Source organism: Theropithecus gelada, chromosome 13, assembly GCF_003255815.1.
Source record: "Theropithecus gelada isolate Dixy chromosome 13, Tgel_1.0, whole genome shotgun sequence".
NCBI classification, from domain to species: domain Eukaryota; kingdom Metazoa; phylum Chordata; class Mammalia; order Primates; family Cercopithecidae; genus Theropithecus; species Theropithecus gelada.
The window spans coordinates 85,168,444-85,187,827 of record NC_037681.1 but is presented as its reverse complement, the minus strand read 5'-3'; the positions used below and the strand labels follow the sequence as shown (position 1 = coordinate 85,187,827).

The following is a 19,384-nucleotide window of genomic DNA, read 5'->3' as shown; positions in this document are numbered from 1 at the left end:
AAATATTATATAAGCATTAACAACATCAATTTACATTACAAGTATTGTCTGGTGTAGAGTAGTTCAAATTATTAAAAACCTTTATTATAATATCCTTATGGAAACTTTAAGGTAATATCAAAATATACTTCAATGAATTTGCCCAGCCTACATTTCTGCTTGAGAGTCATAAAGAAGTAGAAAAGAGCCCTTCTTCTGAACCACATGAAGATTTGGGTTTTAGTTAACTTTTTGGTTTTCAATATATTTAGAATGCTATGATATCACAGTTGTTTTCATGGCTCTAAATTTTAAAATCTAGAGAAATAATTGTTTTTACTTTTTGGGTGTTTTTTCTTTTGTTCTTAGCATATTAGCGCAACAGAAACTAACAAATACAAGGAGAGCCTCTAATTAACTTGCCAACCTAAAAACAAAAACCCAAGATATCAGACACCAACTGTATGTCACTAAGTCACCAAGTGCATAATGTACATTATTTAAGATGACATTTGTTAAATAAATAGTATCTTCCATGTGTTTTCACTCCGTGTTTACACCAATGTCATTATTAATACTTACTGAGTGCTTACTATGGGCCAATATTATATGAAGAGAACTCGTGAATTATCTCAATTATCTCCTCATACTATCATATGAGGTAGAAATGCTTCATTTTAAAGATGAAGAAATAAAAGCTCAAAGAGGTTAAGTAATCCTGCAAGGTAGCATAACTAGTAAGTGATGAATTAATCACAAGCTAATCAAATATTTTATACATGTCTTAAAATATTAGACGTGATTGACAGCAAATATTACAATTATAAAAATTCTCACAAAAAGGTTTCTGAGTGGTTCAGAAAAACGTTTCTGAAACCGCTGAGTAATTTGGAAGGAGAAAGATTTTTACAAGACGAGAAAGTACAGTATAACCAACAAAAATGCCAAGCAGCAAATATCTTGTTTCAGTATTAGTGTACATAGTACCAAACATGAGCAAACAATGAAAATGAGCAGCAAAATATCTTTATACTGAAGTTGATCACCCTAAAAAAAGCCACACTGTCAATAGTGATAACAAAATATTTTGTCTTTCTAGTTTTGATGTCAATACAATTGACCCATAAAAGTAAAAATATATATAAGTCAGTTACATGAGCAGCAACACACTTTCACTTTTCAAGTGATAATCACCTTGCTAAACAGCAATGAGTTATTTGAGAGAAGTCGGTTTTCAAAAATTTCCATGAAAAAGTTTTTCTTCTGCTGAACATTTTAACCTTCTACACAAATTCATAACAACACATTTTATTTGCATTTGGATAGTTTCATGTAAAAATTAAACAAGATAAAAATATTAGAGATTGTTGTACCTTTAACTCGTCATATCAGCTGACCATATTTGAGAGTTTACTAGCTATTTTTCCCAAAAGGTACTTTAACATAAAATTGAATACATAACATTGGATAACTATTGATAACAAGGGCAACAAAATAGAAGCAGCCATGAGGATAGATGGATTAGCCCTTGGAAAACATTTTTTTGCCCTAGGACTCTCAGCTCCTATCATATAGATGCAGAATAAATTAGTCACTCTAATTCTCTACTCTCATATCCCTTAAAGTCTGCAATGCAAATAGAATCTGAAAGGCAGAAACTGCTTGATTTCACGTCCCTTCACTAAAATCTTGCTTACATCCATAATCTTGCGTACAGATAATCCCTGGACCTTCTGTTTTTCTTCTCAATTGCTTGCTCAGGGGCTTTAAAATTTTTTCCATCACTATTGATCCTTTCCTATAAACGTTCAGCCTCTTCCAAATTCAAAACAAATCAGAACAAAACAAAACAAAACAAAACAAAATCCTCCTCTCTTCTGTGCGGCCTAGCTCTTCTCCTTCTCACCACCAAGCTTCTTGAAAGAGACGTGCCTATTCACTCGCTCGACTTCCTAACTTCCCACTCACTTCTCAACTCAACACAATCTGGCTTCCATGCTACCACTCTACTGAAATTGCTCTTTCAAGAGTTACTTTATTTGAGCTCAAACGACTGTAAATGTTGTGTAGGCATAGACCTCTGTTGTTTACCACTGCATCCTCAGAGCCTGGCTCACAGCAGGAACTAAATATATTATCACCATTCTTGCTGGGGCATTTATTCTCCTAACCACTCTTGAATTGCGCTCCAACTCACCCACACTCCAATTAGATTTATATAACCACACCTCTGGTCTCCTGGTGCTTTACCAAATAAGTTATGAAATATCCAAATTTAATCAAGGTAAATAAGTGGGATTTGAGGGAGGCTGGCCTGAAATGTGATGAATGTGGGAAAAACAACCCAGTCATTTGTGCTGCAACATGCCTAAAGAGAAAGTATGTTAAGAGGGGCAGTACATTATATGCAAGCTGCAAAACACCCTAGCTAAATGACAAAAATTTGTAGTGAAGTTTTTTTTTTTTTTTTTTTTGAGACGGAGTCTCGCTCTGTCGCCCAGGCTGGAGTGCAGTGGTTGGATCTCAGCTCACTGCAAGCTCCGCCTCCCGGGTTCACGCCATTCTCCGGCCTCAGCCTCCCGAGTAGCTGGGACTACAGGCGCCCGCCACCTCGCCCGGCTAGTTTTTTGTATTTCTTAGTAGAGACGGGGTTTCACCGTGTTAGCCAGGATGGTCTCGATCTCCTGACCTCGTGATCCACCCGTCTCGGCCTCCCAAAGTGTAGTGAAGTTTTTAACAGACCTGCTATCATGAATATGTGCTTTGATTTGAGACAATTCCTCAGCATAAGCAGAGGTGTCAGCGAGTGTCGCCAGAGCATAATGCTACACTCTGGATAGTCCAACTAATTTTTCTTGTTCTCCGCTCCCCAGGACTTGCTTTAACACTACATGAAAAATTTCCCACAGAAGATTTTGCAATCAGCTGACATGAACAGCTGACATGCTTCAAAATAAGTTTCTTGCTGTAAAGTTTTAAATTAGCATTCTGGTCAAGACTAAGTTAAACCTCAAGTGACTAGTGTAGTCTGAGAAAAAAATTCCCAGAAAAACAAAATAACAAACTACTGCGTGGACTTTCAAAATGAAAAAAATACTTTAGTCTGTAACCTAAAAATGTACGCTGTGGCAGCTGCCATTCCTCTGACAGTGCTGCTTTCTTTTTTTTTTTTTTTTGAGACAGAGTCTCCCTCTGTCACCCAGGCTGGAGTGCAGTGGCAAGATCTCAGCTCACTGCAAGCTCCACCTCCCAGGTTCATGTCATTCTTCTGCCTCAGCCTCCTGAGTAGCTGGGACTACAGGCGCCCATCACCACGCCTGGCTAATTTTTTCTATTTTTAGTAGAGATGGGGTTTCACCGTGTTAGCCAGGATGGTCTTGATCTCCTGACCTCATGATCTGCCCGCCTCGGCCTCCCAAAGTGCTGGGATTACAGGCGTGAGCCACTGCGCCTGGCCAACAGTGCTGCTTTCTACATCACAAACACCCACCATGAGAGCAACTCACCTCTTAGAGAAGGAAGCATCTACTAAAGGTTATAAAACTTCAACCAAATGCAATTAGAATTCAATTATCTGAGCCAATAAGAAAGTAAGCAACAATGTCCAATATAATCTACAACTCACAAATTTGGCCTTAAAATATGATCTACGTAACAGCAGATTTACCGCACAAATTAAGTCTCTGCCAGGTGCTATTAATTTTACTTTAATTTGTTTTCTTACCACCCATCAATTAAGAGAAAAAGATGACCTGGAGGCAATGAAGTGACAGAAGGAAACAAAACAATTAACCAAACTTAAAGACAGTCATAAATGATCCACAGATAATAGCACACATGATATTCTTCAGGGAATTATTATAAAACAAACTTTGTATACCTGAAAAATCAAATACAAACACATTCCAAAATAGTGCTCAAGAGTGTATGCGTGTGGAGTGTATACAGGTAATGCCACAAATGGGTCTGCCGATACTAGTAACCCCACAAAAACTATGGAAGGAATTCCATGGTGAACAAATTCCTAGCTGGTTGACCTTTTTAAATGGTGTTTTTACTCAGTTTAAAGTTTTACTTTTTCCTGAGAGGTAGAAAGGCAAAAGGATAAAAGAAAAAAATATATAACATTTATTATTTGCAATGTACCAAATACATCTGGTTAGAAACAACTTGAGAATTGGCCTGTCATATAAAGCAGAATTTTTCACACATTTTTCCCGTGACTCACAGAAGAAATACATTTTACGTGATGACCCAACATACATTTAAAAAAAAAAAATTTCGCCAAACAGCATTTACCCTTACTCTCTCTTTTTTTTTTTTTTTTGAGACGGAGTCTCGCTCTGTCACCCAGGCTGGAGTGCAGTGGCCGGATCTCAGCTCACTGCAAGCTCCACCTCCCGGGTTCACGCCATTCTCCTGCCTCAGCCTCCCGAGTAGCTGGGACTACAGGCGCCTGCCACCTCGCCCGGCTAAGTTTTTGTATTTTTAGTAGAGACGGGGTTTCACTGTGTTAGCCAGGATGGTCTCGATCTCCTGACCTCGTGATCCGCCCGTCTCGGCCTCCCAAAGTGCTGGGATTACAGGCTTGAGCCACCGCGCCCGGCTACCCTTACTCTCTACGTACTCTGATTTTTAGTTCTATTTCATTTTTTCTTAAAAGCTGGTCATGACCCTCTAAACTGATTTTACAAACCAGAAATAGGTTTTAATACAAAGTATAAAAAAGTATTCTTTCCTTTTGATCCAATTCCTCTAAATCTAATTATTACTTCCAGCATATGAGAGGAGGGAACAGGGCTTCTTTTAAAACAAAGAATTCCTCCCTGATTCTGATGCTTACAAAAACAAAATGCATTCTTAAATTACATTATTTCAACGAACCAAGTATTTGATAAAATAAAAGTGTTCGTTTTCTCTTTACAGAATTTTGCATAAAAGTAATAAATGAAAATTACTATTTTTCAAATTCATACTACCTTCAATCTAGGAAGCATGCTACTTTAAGGATAATATTTAAAAAAAATACAAACATAACATAAAACTTGAACACTTTGGCAAATTTTAACGATTTTCACTTTCAGAAAGCATTTAGCAATTGTTTAAGTTTGCAAACATTAACTTTTCTGGGGCAGCATCTACAATGTAAAAGTTCTCTAAAAGATACTATTGGTAGGAGTATATATTGGCTCACGCACCCTATTGCAGTTTAGTAGCATATCAAACATTTTAGTGAGTTTTTTAAATTTTTAATTTTTTAAACTTTTATTTTACGTTCAGGGGTACATATGCAGGTTTGTTACACAGGTAAATTGTGTGTCATGGGGGTTTGGTGTATAAATTATTTCATCACCTAAGTAATAAGTCTAGTACCCGACAGGTAGTTTTTCCATCCTCACCCTCTTCCCTCCTTCCACCTTCAAGTAGGCTCTGGTGTCTGTTGTTTCCATTCTTTTGACTAAGCAATTTCATCTGCAAAGATGTATTCTACAGATGCATTCATGCAAATATACAAAGATATTTCCACAAAGTATTAATTTCAGTATTGTTTGTTCAATTTTTTTTAAAAGCAGCTGAAAACTTAATCTATTAATAAAGAAGTGGGTAAATAAAAAGTGCAGCCATTAAAAAAAAGAAAGCTATATTACTAATAGGCGAAAGTGTCTAAAATACATTTTTAAGTGAAAAAGCATTTCTGAAAAGCATTCTTCTTTTTTTTTGAGACAGAGTCTCCTTCTTTTGCCCTGGCTGCAGTGCAGTGGTGCAATCATGGCTCACTGCAGCCTCTGCCTCCTGGGCTAAAGCAATCCTCCCACTTCAGCCACCCAAATAACTGGGACTATAGGTGTATACCACCATGCCCAGCTAATTTTTAAATTTTTTGTAAAGACAGTGTTTTGCCATGTTGCCCAGGCTGGTCTCAACGTCCTGAGCTCAAGCAATTCACTTACCTTGGACTCCCAAAGTGCTGGGATTACAGGTTTGAGCCACCACACCCTGCTGGCAATTCTCTTTTGATTCTCCTTTTATCCTATCCTTTCTCCGTCAATGAATCTGATTGCCCTGGCTTCTATTTTTTTTTTTTTAAGCTGGAGTCTTGCTCTGCTCTATCGCCCAGGCTGGAGTGCAGTGGCACGATCACTGCAACCTCCGCCTCCTGGGTTCAGGCGATTCTCCCACCTCAACCTCCCAAGCAGTAGCTGGGATTACAGGCATGTGCTACCACTCCCATCTAATTTTTGTATTTTTAGTAGAGATGGGTTTTCACCATGTTGGCCAGGCTGGTCTCAAACTCCTTGACCTCAGGTGATCCACCGACTTTGGCCTCCATAAGTGCTGGGATTACAGGCATAAGCCACCATGCCCAGCCACTTCCCCATATCTTATCACTGAGAAATCTCATCCCCCTTTTGTTTTTATCTGTTCATAATGCTCAAACCTTATCTATATGTCTGACCTCCTGATCTACCTACCCAAATGCCTTTTTAAAATCTCTCTACCTAGAGGTCTCAGAGACATCCCATATTCCCCAGTTCCAAGACTGAATTCAACCTCTACTCAAAAGGTAAACAGAAACCACTTGTTCCTACACTATATTCTGAATTCTAAGTCTAGAAATCTGAGTGTTACCCCTGACTGCTCCCCCTCTACCACAAATTAAATCAATCAAGTTTCTACCTCTTTAACATCTCTTACTGTATTTGTTTTAATCCACAACCTACACCTTGTCAGGGCCTCATTATTTTTGGCCAGGATTACTGCAGTCTGCTTAAAACTCTGTATCTTAGCCAACGTGGCTAAGAGACTCCCTCTTTGTTCCAGCCAGACAAAATTACCTCTGGATCCTCCACTGGCACTGTTACCTCTAAGTTGTCACACATGTCATTTCTTCTAATGTATTGTTCTTTTTTTTTTTTTGACACGGAGTCTCGCTCTGTCGCCCAGGCTGGAGTGCAGTGGCCGGATCTCAGCTCACTGCAAGCTCTGCCTCCCGGGTTTACGCCATTCTCCTGCCTCAGCCTCCCGAGTAGCTGGGACTACAGGCGCCCGCCACCTCGCCCGGCTAGTTTTTTGTATTTTTAGTAGAGATGAGGTTTCACCATGTTAGCCAGGATGGTCTCGATCTCCTGACCTCGTGATCCGCCCGTCTCGGCCTCCCAAAGTGCTGGGATTACAGGCTTGAGCCACCGCGCCCGGCCTAATGTATTGTTCTTATATGTCCAGAGAACCCACTGACTAAGCCTTCAAAATTCTATTCAAGCATGAAGTTTTCTATGAAGTCTGGAGAAGCGAGATCACCTATACTTACTAAGTTACTATGTGACAGGTACTGTGCAAGGTACTTATTTGTACACCAGTTTATTCATACATTCAGTTTAATCACAAAAACCCATTTTACAGAGGAAGAAACAAGTGACATAATCTGTTCACGGTCCCACAAAGAATAAGTAGGGAAAGTGGGACTCTAACATCAAAACCAGTGTTCTTTTCATTGTATCAAGTTTCCTGTCTGAATTAATCCTCCTTTATATCTACTTCCTATTACATTTAACAAAGCAAATCACATTTGTTTCCATGGTTTTTTCCCCTAATAGGTTTTCAACCTTAGCTTTGTATTAACTTTTTTCTCTAATAGAATGGGTAGACCCAAACATCTATATATTTTTCAAAGTTTCGAAGTTGATACTAAATGGGATAGCTAAGGTTGAGAATCTTTGTGTTAAGTTCCCAGAGTATAGGAATGCCATTGGACTTTATACCTCCAGGGATGACCTAAATGTTTCTAAACTGAACTGCTAAACTCATTGATATAGGTAAATCACTGCAACAGTACTTTTTCCTACAAAAATGTTTTCTCTTATGATTTGGTTGTATAAATATTTTAAAGTTGTGTTGTACACATTTATCTGAGACTACCACTAAGAAACTTAACATCTTTAAGATTTCAAAAACGAGTTCACAATATTAAATCTTCAATACTCTTCTTAAAAATGAAACTTGAAAAATTTACTTAAAAGGATCAAAGTTTAAGCACTGTGACAATTTTTGAAACAATACATAAGTATTCGATACAGCTGTAGATATGGGAAATTCCACTTTGGAAATATTACTACTTTCTACTTAGCTAGAAAGCTTATGAAATCATTTGTTTATTCCTTTTTGAAGCTTCACTTATAATTAGTATATAATTTAAATGTTAAGGAATTCTCAGAAAAAAAAAAACAAGCTTAAAGAATTAATCACAGTTTCACTTGCAGATGAACACAAAGAAATGCTTATGTGAACAGCAGCACCATCCAAAAACTTCCCTACTTCCAGAAACCAGGGTCACTGCTAATCTGATTAAAATCTGAACTTTTTATTTACATGTAACACTTGCCCTGTGCTTTGTGTAAACTTATGAAACCTAATGAGACAGAAAACTACCATCTGCTGGCCCAGAATCTGAAATATGGAAAAGAAGAAAGAAGTGATGAAGTGATGAATACTCAAATATTCTGTTTGGGCTTTAGGTGAGAGAAAATACAAATTTTTGATACCTGAATCTCTTAGTAATTTTTTTTTGGAATGAAGATATTATCAAAAATAGTGAAAAGTATAAAAAGCATTCAGTATAAAAATAGTTAAATTATCTCTTAATAAGTTCATTGCTTTTTATAAATAGCCACTAAAAACAAAAGCCTTAAGAAAATAAATCGATGCTTCAGATTTTGAGTGTCATTGTAGCAGAAGTATTTTAGCTGCAAATACTCCAGGTCAACATTTTTGCATCCACACAATAAACAAGATGAGAGATGAAAAACCACAGCGAAACTGAAAATACTACAAACCTTAAGCAATCACCAAGAAGAAAACACCAAAAAACTCACTTGGGAGGGTGGCTAAGGCAGAAACACTATTTATTTCGACCATTTAAAAAACTGTGGCCTCACTAAAATGTATGCAAATATTAAAAATCCTACTCCTAGGAGTTTTGCTTTGAAAAGTATCACATGTCACTTAAAATGATTTAAAGAATAACAAGTGGCAATTCATTCATCAGGAAGGATCACTTTTATTACCTAAATATAGAATTGTTCATTTTATATAACATAAAAATTGAATCTGTTAGCAATACAGAATTTTTACATTTATCAAGTTTATTGTTAGGTATTTTACCTTTTTCTGTTCATGTAAATGGTAGTCTTCACTTCCACCCTGTCTAACTGGCAAGCATTATTTACATAAACAAAAGTTCTTGGTGTTTACATAGTATACTATCACATCACTAGCAAATTGGGGTAGACTGACTTTTCCTTTCCAAGTCTCATAACAATGGTGATAGGTAGGAATCTAATATTCACCCTTAATTAAGATACTGATTTCTGAGTTGAGGTGTATGTTTTTATTGTATTGTAGAATTATTCAGTAATTCTTATTTTAAGTTGCTTTGTTAAAAAATCACAAATGGGTTTTTAAATGCCTTTTCAATATTTTTGAAGATAATTATATAAGTTTTCCTTAGTTTTTTTTTTTTTTTTTTGAAACAGGATCTCACTCACTCTGTTGCCCAGGCTGGAGTGTAGTGGTGTGATCTCAGTTCATTGCAACCTCGACCTCCTGAGCTCAAGTGATCCTTTCGTTTCAGATTCCCCAGTAGCTGGGACTACAGGTGCATGCCAACATACCCGGCTAATTTTTTATATTTTTTGTAGAGATGGGGTTTTGTCATGTTGCCCAGGCTGGTCTCAAACTCCGGAGCTCAAGGAATCCACCCACCTTGGCCTCTCAAAGTGCTGGGATTACAGACATGAGCCACCACACCTGGCCTAGATCTATTAATACAGCAAAAACAGCAATACCTATTAATAATTGTCTTCAGCTTGTTTGATAGTTAGGAAGCCCAGTTTATTTTCTGCTGCAGGATAAAGGTAAATGTTTCCAAAGAATCAAATAAGCATTATGTAAGATTATCTACTTAATTACACATATGTCAAATAGTACGTATTTAAACTTATTTGATCTTACTCCTTGCTTTCATTTTTACACAAAATAGGCTGCAAAATAAACCAATTTTCCCATAGGTATTAAACACACTCAAATTAGTAATATAAGTTTATCTAGGTTTCATCCTTACTCAATTTTCCCAAAACAATTTCATCTACCTAAGGCTTTTATTAATAATTACCATATTCTTGGATTCTCAGATTCATCTTTACAGCCTAGCCAAGCCAGCTCTCTGCTTAGACCTCTCCACTTGATTCCACAAAGATCTCAAACTGAGCTTAACAAGAACAGAGCTCAAGCTTTTTCCTGAAAGCTGGTTATGTTCCAGGGCTCTCTAACCCAGTTACCATACCAGAAACTTAAGATCCCCTTTGACAAAGCTCCTTATCCTTTAATATCTGTAACAAATGATTTCACCTCACAAATCCCTCAATTCTGGAATATCTACCTCTTTTCACCTCTGACTCCACTCTGGTCCAAAATGCCATTATCATCTAAACTAATCTCCCTAAGTAGTATTCGATCACACCCAACCCAAGTAATCTTTTTGAAAGTCAAATCTGATCATGCCAATCCTCTTCTTGTGATAAAGATTTAAAAAAAAAAAAAAAAGTTAACAAAGACTTTAAACCATTCCTATCTCTCCAGCCTTACTCCTCCTTTCCCCCATTTTCAATGCTCTAGGCTAGGACTTCTTTCAGTTTTTGAAAGGTAGATAATTAACATTTCCTTGTGTCACAGGGTCTTTGCACTTACAGTCCCAGTGCCTAAGACATTCCCATACATCCTTCAATTTTTAGGTGAGAGATCAATTCCTCAGGTAAGTTTCCTAACACCATTCCTCAAGTCCTCCTACACATATTTCTTTCAGAGCATAAGAACCATAGTAAGTTACAGTTTGTGATCAAACACTTGTAACTTGAAAAATTACTGTGCAACCCATGTATACTATGCAAAATATATTGAGAGGTTTAAATGTAATATGTAATTAAGAAAAATCTATGTATTCCTTTCTATAAGAGTGAAGTTAATCTTATATTTTTTATCTAAATAAAAAGTGTCATTTCTAGAGCAGCGTGGCCAAATGACAATAAAGCCATATATGCAATTAAAAATCTTCTAGTAGCCACATTTAAAAAGAAACAGATGAAATTTTATTTAACCCAAAGTATCTACAATATTATTATTTTAACATGAGCAATGTAAAAGAGTACTGATATATTTCACATTAGTTTTTAAAATCTGCTATTTTACACTGAAATCACATCTTAATTTGGACTAGTTTCACTTCAAGTGACACATTTGGCTCGTGGCTACCATATTAGACAAGACAGTTCTAGAAGACAGTACTGTATTTTTTAATACTGAAATCACTTGCTAACAGAATAGGTTACCTTAAAAAGAGCATGGCATTAAGCAAGATTAACCTTATATTAAATAAAGGCATATCACAGGTTTAAATCATTCAAAAAATTTAAATTATGCAAACATTCCACACTGCTGAAAAGTTTAAATTCAAAATAAAAATTCCTGTAATTTAAAAACTGCATATTACTGATCATCTGAGGAAATGAGAGGGAGATGGGGACTCAACCACTGCTGGTAGGAGTGATTTTATTATAACCTCTTAAAAAGCAACAGGCTCTCCCTCTGACTTAATAACTCTACTTTTAAGACTTGATCCTATGGAAATAATCAACAATAAGGTCAAAGATTTATGTACAAACCTTTTCACCAAGATGCTCTTCTATGACGGTAAAATCTGGAAAAGCTACATTAGTGGGAAACAGCAGAGATAACTTGAAAATGGCATTCTACACAGTCATTAAAAAGCACGGTCTTCTCATTTTTTGTGTTTTTGTTTTGTTTTGTTTTGTTTTGAGACAAAGTCTCGCTCTGTCACCCAGACTGGAGTGCAGTGGTATGATCTAGGCTTACCGCAATCTTTACCTCCCAGGTTCAAGCAATTCTCCTGCCTCAGCCTCCCGAGTAGCTGGGAAGACAGGTGTCTGCCACCATGCCTGGCTAATTTTTGTATTTTTAGTAGAGACAGGGTTTCACCATGTTGGCCAGGCTGGTCTCAAACTCCTGACCTCAGGTGATCCTCCCACCTTGGCCTCCCAAAGTGCTGGGATTACAGGCGTTAGCCACCGTGCCCGGCCAAAAAGCATGTTTTAAGGAAAATTTAGTAACAAGGAGAAATGCTCACAATTTAATAAGTAAAAAATCAATGTAATATGATTCATATGCATGTGTATGACACACTCACATATCCACAGTAAAAATAAAACAGGAAGAAAACCAAAATATTAACAGTTTTCTTTTTGTAGCATGATGACCAGTGATATTTTTCTTCTATTATCCCTCTTAACATGTATTTATTGAGTGTTACTTTGTGCCAGGCATTAAAACAGATGGGTTCCTGCCATCATGGACACACCCATTTTCTTTCTACTTTTTTTCCCACATTTTCCCAAATTTTCTATAATAAGCACATTATTTTTTCATAATTTTAATAACTGGAAAAACATAATATGAAGTAGATAAAGATCTGGGTAAATCAGTTGCAAGGGGACTTTTTTGGGTGAACTGGGGAATAATCTGAATATGGCCTTGACTATTAGTTTAGATGACTAAACCAACTGACTTAAAACAAAAAGGTCTACAAAACACTATGTACAACAAGTCTTCATTTTGGTAAAAAGTACACATATATAAATACATTAAAATGTGTAGGAAACTATGCATTATTATATACACTGCAACAGTGAGGGATTTTTTGGTTTTTGTTTTTGTTTGTTTTGAGATGGAGTCTCACTCTGTTGCCCAGGCTGGGGTCCAATGGCATGATCTTGGCTCACCGCAACCTCCACCTCTCAGGTTCAAGTGATTCTCCTGTCTCAGCCTCCTGAGTAGCTGGGATTACAGGTGCCCGCCACCATGCCCAGCTAATTTTTCTCTATTTTTAGTAGAGACCAGGTTTCATCATGTTGGCCAGGATGGTCTCCAACTCCAAACCTCAAGTGATATGCCCACCTTGGCCTCCCAATGTGCTGGGATTACAGGCATGAGCCACCGGACGTGCTTGAGGGATTTTTTTAAAAGTATCTTTTTCCAGCCTGGGCAACATAGCAAGGCCCTGTCTCTACAAATAATAAAAATGATTAGCCAGGCATGGTGGTGTGTGCCCATGGTCCCAGCTACTTAGGAGGCTGAGGCAGGAGGACAGCCTGAGCCCAGGAAGTCTGGTCTGCAGTGAGCCATGATCACTTCACTGTACTTCAGCCTAGGTGACACAGTGAGACTCTGTCTCAAAAAAAAAAAAAAAAAAAAAAAGTGATTTTTTTGCTTGTCTATTTTCTATGATGCTCCTGTATGCTTCTGCAATAAGACTACTTAAAAAAATTTAAATATGTATATGCCCACTATTTACTGAGCATCTATTACATACAAAACAGTGGTAGAACTGAGTAAAAGGAGTCTCAACCTTAAAGAAACTTACAACTAATTAAGGAGAATAACACAAGAGAACAGCAAAAATAATGCATATGTTTTTTGCAGAATATAAACATCACTGCAGTAAAATGTGGCTACCAAGATTCTAAGAAAAATATCACACTTGATTGGGAAGAGAAGGAAGGGTAAAAGAAAACAAAAAAACAAAAAAACAAAAAAACCCACAAAAAACAAACTTCATAAGGAGAAAATTTGAAATAGGAAGGATTTAATTGACAGAGGAAATGGTAGTCACTAAAGATAAAGCATGGGGCCCCTGTCAAGGAACAGTAAGACACATAATAAAATATGGTTAGAACACAGGATCTATGAAGGGCACAAGGATTAAGCTAGAAACATAGGTGGCGAGGGCCTTGAATTTTCAGAAGGGAGTGCCTCTGTAAGCTGAGTTTAAAAATGAGGGAATTATTGCAGGTTCCAATTCAAGAAACTGTCCTACCACTTCCCATCTCTACTGCTACCATCTTGGTTCATGCCACTACCATCTCTTCTTAACTATATCAACACAATTATCTCCTGACTCTGCTTCTATTCTTACATTCCACTCCTATAGTCTATTTTCTATATAGCAGCTAGACAGATCCTTTTACAACATAAATTATCTTACACCTTTACTCAAAAATCCTGCAATGACTTACTATCCCCCATAGTAAAAAGCCTAAGTCATTAGAATTTCTGTAAGGACCCTAAAACACTGCCCCTCTTACCCTCTAACTCTGATCATAATTCGTACTACTCTTCTACTTATTCACCCTATTCTATTCACCCTGGACTTCTCTGCCACAATTCCTTGACTATTCCAGGCATACTTCCGTCTCTACCACTCTTCTTATTTGTTTCCCCTTCTTCGGGTTTAAGCCTTCTCTGACTCCACCCTATATAAAACAGCAAGCCCCACCAACCTCCCTTACTACTGGTTCAAAGCAAAAAACTCACCACTCCCTATCCCCCAAAACTGATTCCATTTTTCTGATGATACTTAACATCATCTGTCATTTTATTGCTATTTGCTTATTTGTCCCAAATACGTACACAAACGTGTGAGTACATACATATATACACAAAGAAACTGAAGCTGTAGGCAGGCAGATTTTTTTTCTTGTTTGTCCATTTCAGTTTCCCCAGCAGCTACAACAGGGCCTGACAAATAGCAGGTGCTCAATAGACACTTGTTTTATGAATGAAAGGAAGAAAATAACATGCATGGTGTCAGCAGATATTTAATCGAAATGGTTTATGGCATACTGTAAATATTTACATAAATAGAACCTACAGTAAATTACCATGTACTGTGTAATTTTCCTACGGGAATTATTCACTAATACAGTGCCTGTAAATTAACCTTTAATTAATTAGCAATCTATCTTTGCAAGGCTTATCTTGAAGTTAGCTATTTGGAACAAGGGTGACAGTGACTGACAACCACAGGATGGAGTCTTATCATTATTTCCCTCCTCTTTTCAATTCTCCCAAATCAATAAGCAGTGATTTCCCCACCTTCTTTCTTCCTCCTCACTTAGTTCTGACCTTTCTCTTTTTCTTGGGAATAGTTCTAATCCACAGACCTATGAGCCCCTATGCTAGGAGGGTAAGGCCAGAAATAGAAACTAGGAGTGTGATAAAGGACTGTTAAATGGTTGCCAGCAATAGAGAAGAGCCCAGGCAAGGTAAGTTAACGCAGAGGAATCTGGAGAGGCCAATTAATTTAAAAAAATTTTTTTTTTTTTTAAACTTAGAAGCTCCTTGTATTTTAAAAGAAAGTCAACAAAAAATAATACTAACTCCTTCCGGGTCCTCTTTCAGCATATACAATGCAGAAAGAAGAGTGATAACTTGATACATGTTTTAAAGTTAAATACCTAAACTTTTAATGTCCCTTTTTTTTTTTTTTTTTTTGAGATGGTGTTTTGGTCTTGTTGTTGCCCAGGCTGGAGTGCACTGGCGTGATCTCAGCTCACCGCAACCTCTGCCTCCCGGGTTCAAGCGTTTCTCCTGCCTCGGTCTCCCGAATAGTTGGGATTACAGGCATGTGCCACCACACCCAGCTAATTTTGTATTTTTAGTAGAGAAGGGTTTTCTCCATGCTGGTCAGGCTGGTCTTGAACTCCTGACCTCAGGTGATCTGCCCACCTCAGCCTCCCAAAGTGCTGGGATTACAGGTGTGAGCCACCGCGCCCAGCCTTTAAACTTTTAATTTCATTGTGAAGAATTTCATGCATATACAAACCTTAGGGGCAAAAAGGCCGTAAGGAATGATCAAGTAACCATCACCCAGGTGTGTTAAATCTTAATCTCTTACGAAGCCAACTTCAGATTTTTTTAAGGATGTAAAGATATGTTTGTAAACTCATGGGCCCCTCCTAGATCCTTCATGCCTCTCAAGTTCTCCAGAGGTCACCTTTATTCTGCTTGGTGTTTATCATTCCCATGCACGTTGTTATACTTTTGCTACACACTGCACAAATCACAGACAATATAGTTTTGCATGAGACTATATAAATGGTCTATCAAATGGCTGTGTCACTTACCAGCTGTTTGACCTAAGGCAAGTTACTTAACAGCTCTGTGCCTCAGTTTCCTCTCTGAAAAATGAGGGATACTACTACTTACTACCTTACAGGTTGTGTGGATTAAGTGAGTTAGTACACTGTATATAAAGCATTTAGAAAAGTATCTTGCTCACAGGAAGCAATATGTATGAGCAACATATATATTGCTCATATATGTTAGTAATTATCATATAAAGCTGCAAAAGGACTTGACTATATCTGATATATACACAAACTGATAGAGAAAATGATTACCAAAATGAGATACGTAAAATCCATATAATGCCAGATTTTCAAAATAGTGTGAAAACTAAAAATACTTACAAAGTTCCGGCCAGAAAGGTTCACTATTCTACTTAAAGAGGAATTGAAAGTGCTAAGAATAAGGGAAAAACCTTTATTTTTTAACCTACAAAGTGTAGGTAACATTAAATTAGAATATAAACATTTTATTTAAATAATTTATGATGATTTAAAAATACCTAAATACTTAGCGGCCTCCTTTTATGAGATTTGGGGGAAGGATTGGGAGAGAAGGGGCAATCCCTTAATGAGATGCTATTCAAAGACTTTGCCTGCTAAGGAAAGCACTTTAGATTTCACACAAAATAAAACATTATTTGGTACTCAAATTTCATTACATTTCTGAATTAGTTTTTCAAAAACTGTAAGCAGAACAAATGAAAATGTAAAATGATGTTTTATAATGGGATTCACCCAGATTATACAATTTTCATAAAGAAAACTGGATTCTGCAAGACGTATCAATGCTATTATCCTCGTTGTGATATAGGATTATTTTTTTAGTTTCTAGGTCAAAAGATCAGCAAACATTAAAACTTAAGTGCCCTACATATTATGTGAAATGTAGTGGTTTTTTTCCAGAGGTTTTTGAAGATTTAGAAATATGTATGTACTTTGAAGATCAACTAATATATCTAATTTGATATACGGAGGAACAACTAGATCTAATGAATATCTGCTAGGTGCCATTTGCTGGGCTACATATTTTACACAAGATCTGTCTTTTAATCCATCTGAAATATCTTTATGAACAAAATTTAAGACTACTACAGATACTTTGTTTAAACAAATATACCTCTGCAAAGTGTTAAAAATGACTACTAAAAAAGCCAACATTTAAACTGGCAAAGCATATAAAATGTACGTGACTGTGCTAATTATATTAACATAATAATGTTGAAACATTTGTTGTCCCTAGAGTTTAGCATACATTTTAATGTCTAAGAGGTTAACTGAAAGCAACAATTAAGTGTAACATCAAAGATAAACTCTGTGTCTCCCCTCCACCAAAGAAAATCCTCGGAATACGAGGTGGAAGGAAGACTTACACCGTAGGAAAAGTTGAAAACCAAAGTTCTACTTTACTTATCCTAAAGTGAGAACTTTGAAACGGAACCATTACTTCTGTTTCATCCCCCCGCCCAATAAAAAAATTTACATGTATGAGTCAGTTCTTCCCTCGGCCCCAACAGAAAAGACTCAGTATAACCAAGCTATAACTTGCACAAAGCAACAAGGAAAAAAAACCTTGCTATCCCCACTACTTTCTTAATAGAGCAAGGACCCTACCACCGCTCACCCCATACGCTGCCTCTGCCCCAAGCAAGACGCAGCACCTGCCAAACCAGGCGCTTAAAGAATAATGGCTCAACTTTTCAAACGCAATCTGGGGAGAAGACGCAGATAATTTCTTGAAGAGTGCAAGAAGACAGCAGAAAAGGTACTCTCAGGAAGGGATGAGTGAGCTTTGGGGCTGTTCCCTCTGCCTGTTGGAGGATTCCAAATTCGCTTGCTTCAGAGACCCTTGGAAGCAGCACTCAGGTCGCGGCCAGCCTCGGGCCTCGGTGAAGGAGGCAGTGTTTACACCTGTCACGAGGGAGGGGGAGGGAGAGCAAGGAAGCCCGAGCAAAGCCCCAAACTTCTGAACAGCTCCCGGGAGAACGCAGCCAGAGCGGAGCTTTGGGCAGGTGGAAGCAAAGGGGCAGGGAGAGCCGGCGGTGGCCGGGGAGGGAAGGACTCCCACTTCCCCGGCCGGTGCTCGGGATGGCGAGGAGGGGGCCGTGCGCTTCGGGCGCCACCAGCGGCGTTCCCGCACTCGCCGCAGAAGAGAGCAGAGCCCAAGCCGGGAGCCCGCAGGCCCGCAGAGCCGGCTCCGTCCTCGCAGCCCCCGGTTCCGCGGCGGGCAGATGCTCCCGGCCCGGGTGAGGGTCCGGCTGCTGGGCCGGGCCCGGTCCCCACACCCTCTTTCCCCGGCGCAGCTAGGGGAGCGGAGCGGCGGCGCTTACCTGGCTCCTTCGGGGCGGCCGCGATGGGCATGGCTCAGGGGCCCGGGGAGGAACTGGCTCCCCGGGGAAGGACCGTCTATTCCGACGCGGAACTGGTGAAAGCGGAAGGCCGGCTGCTCACAGCCCTGTCAGCGCAGCAGCCCCATGGACGCCCACCCGGAGTTTCACCGCTGCCGCGGGACCCCCATCCCACTACCCTCCGCCCTCTTCCGCCGCCGCCGCCTCCACCTCCTCCGCGGAGACCCCCCGCCCACTCCACACACTCTCCCATCATGCAGCGGGGGAACCGCTGCCGCCGACACGTCACTTCCGGGCGCAGGTGGCTAGGTCGGGACCGGGCGCTGGTGGGTGCTGTGGGGTGGGGGAGGACACTCCAGGGGAATTGGTGTCACAGAACGCTTACCCCTGCGCAGGCGCTGTCGTACAGAACGCCGGCCGCCATTTTGGGTGCGGGCAAGCTGCCCTTTCCTTTTACTTCTTTGCGAGTCATAGAGCTGTAGGGGGATAGACGTCTTCCCGCACTCAGGCGCCCGTTGAGGCTGCGCTCCTGGCGAGGGACAGGTGCTCCTCTCAGCTGGTTAACGTTCATCTCAGGACCGGGTTAAGTCTCTTGCTCTCCAAATAAAATTGTAAAGGTTTGGAAATATAGAACCCGTTTTACGAAAAACCTGCTAGAGAGCATTCGTCAGCTTGCCCTTTTCGCCCCGAAAAACGACTTTTTCAGTCACAGCCTGTCTCTTCCTCTTTTTAAATTCATGCCCACAGAGGAAGAAGCTGGGTATTTAACAAATAACAAGAGATTGCGATAAATAGAATTTAAGGTGGGAACGCAGCCGCCAAACTGACAAATCGTCTTCGAGACCAAGAAAAAAATAGTAGTCCGGAATTTGGCTAACGGATGGAGACGGTGGTCGTTTTTCATAGATCCTTCCGGAGAATATCCAGTGAAGCTAAAGAGATCACCATAAACTTCTGCATTCAAACGCATTTCTGGAACAGAGGTCGTAACAGATTTTGTTTCCATCATCAGTCCTGAGCAGTTGA

General features: G+C 39.0%; 1 protein-coding gene across 2 annotated transcripts in view; it reads right to left on the bottom strand.

Annotated features, from left to right (window-relative positions):
- The window catches only part of AFTPH (aftiphilin), a 70,389-nt gene extending 51,790 nt beyond the window's left edge, over nucleotides 1–18,599 (bottom strand). For both annotated transcript variants that reach the window (XM_025354560.1, XM_025354561.1), the window contains exon 1: nucleotides 18,341–18,599. The gene's annotated coding sequence lies outside the window, so the exon portion shown is untranslated. The remainder of the gene's footprint in view (nucleotides 1–18,340) is intronic.
- Between the last annotated feature and the right edge of the window lie 785 nt (nucleotides 18,600–19,384).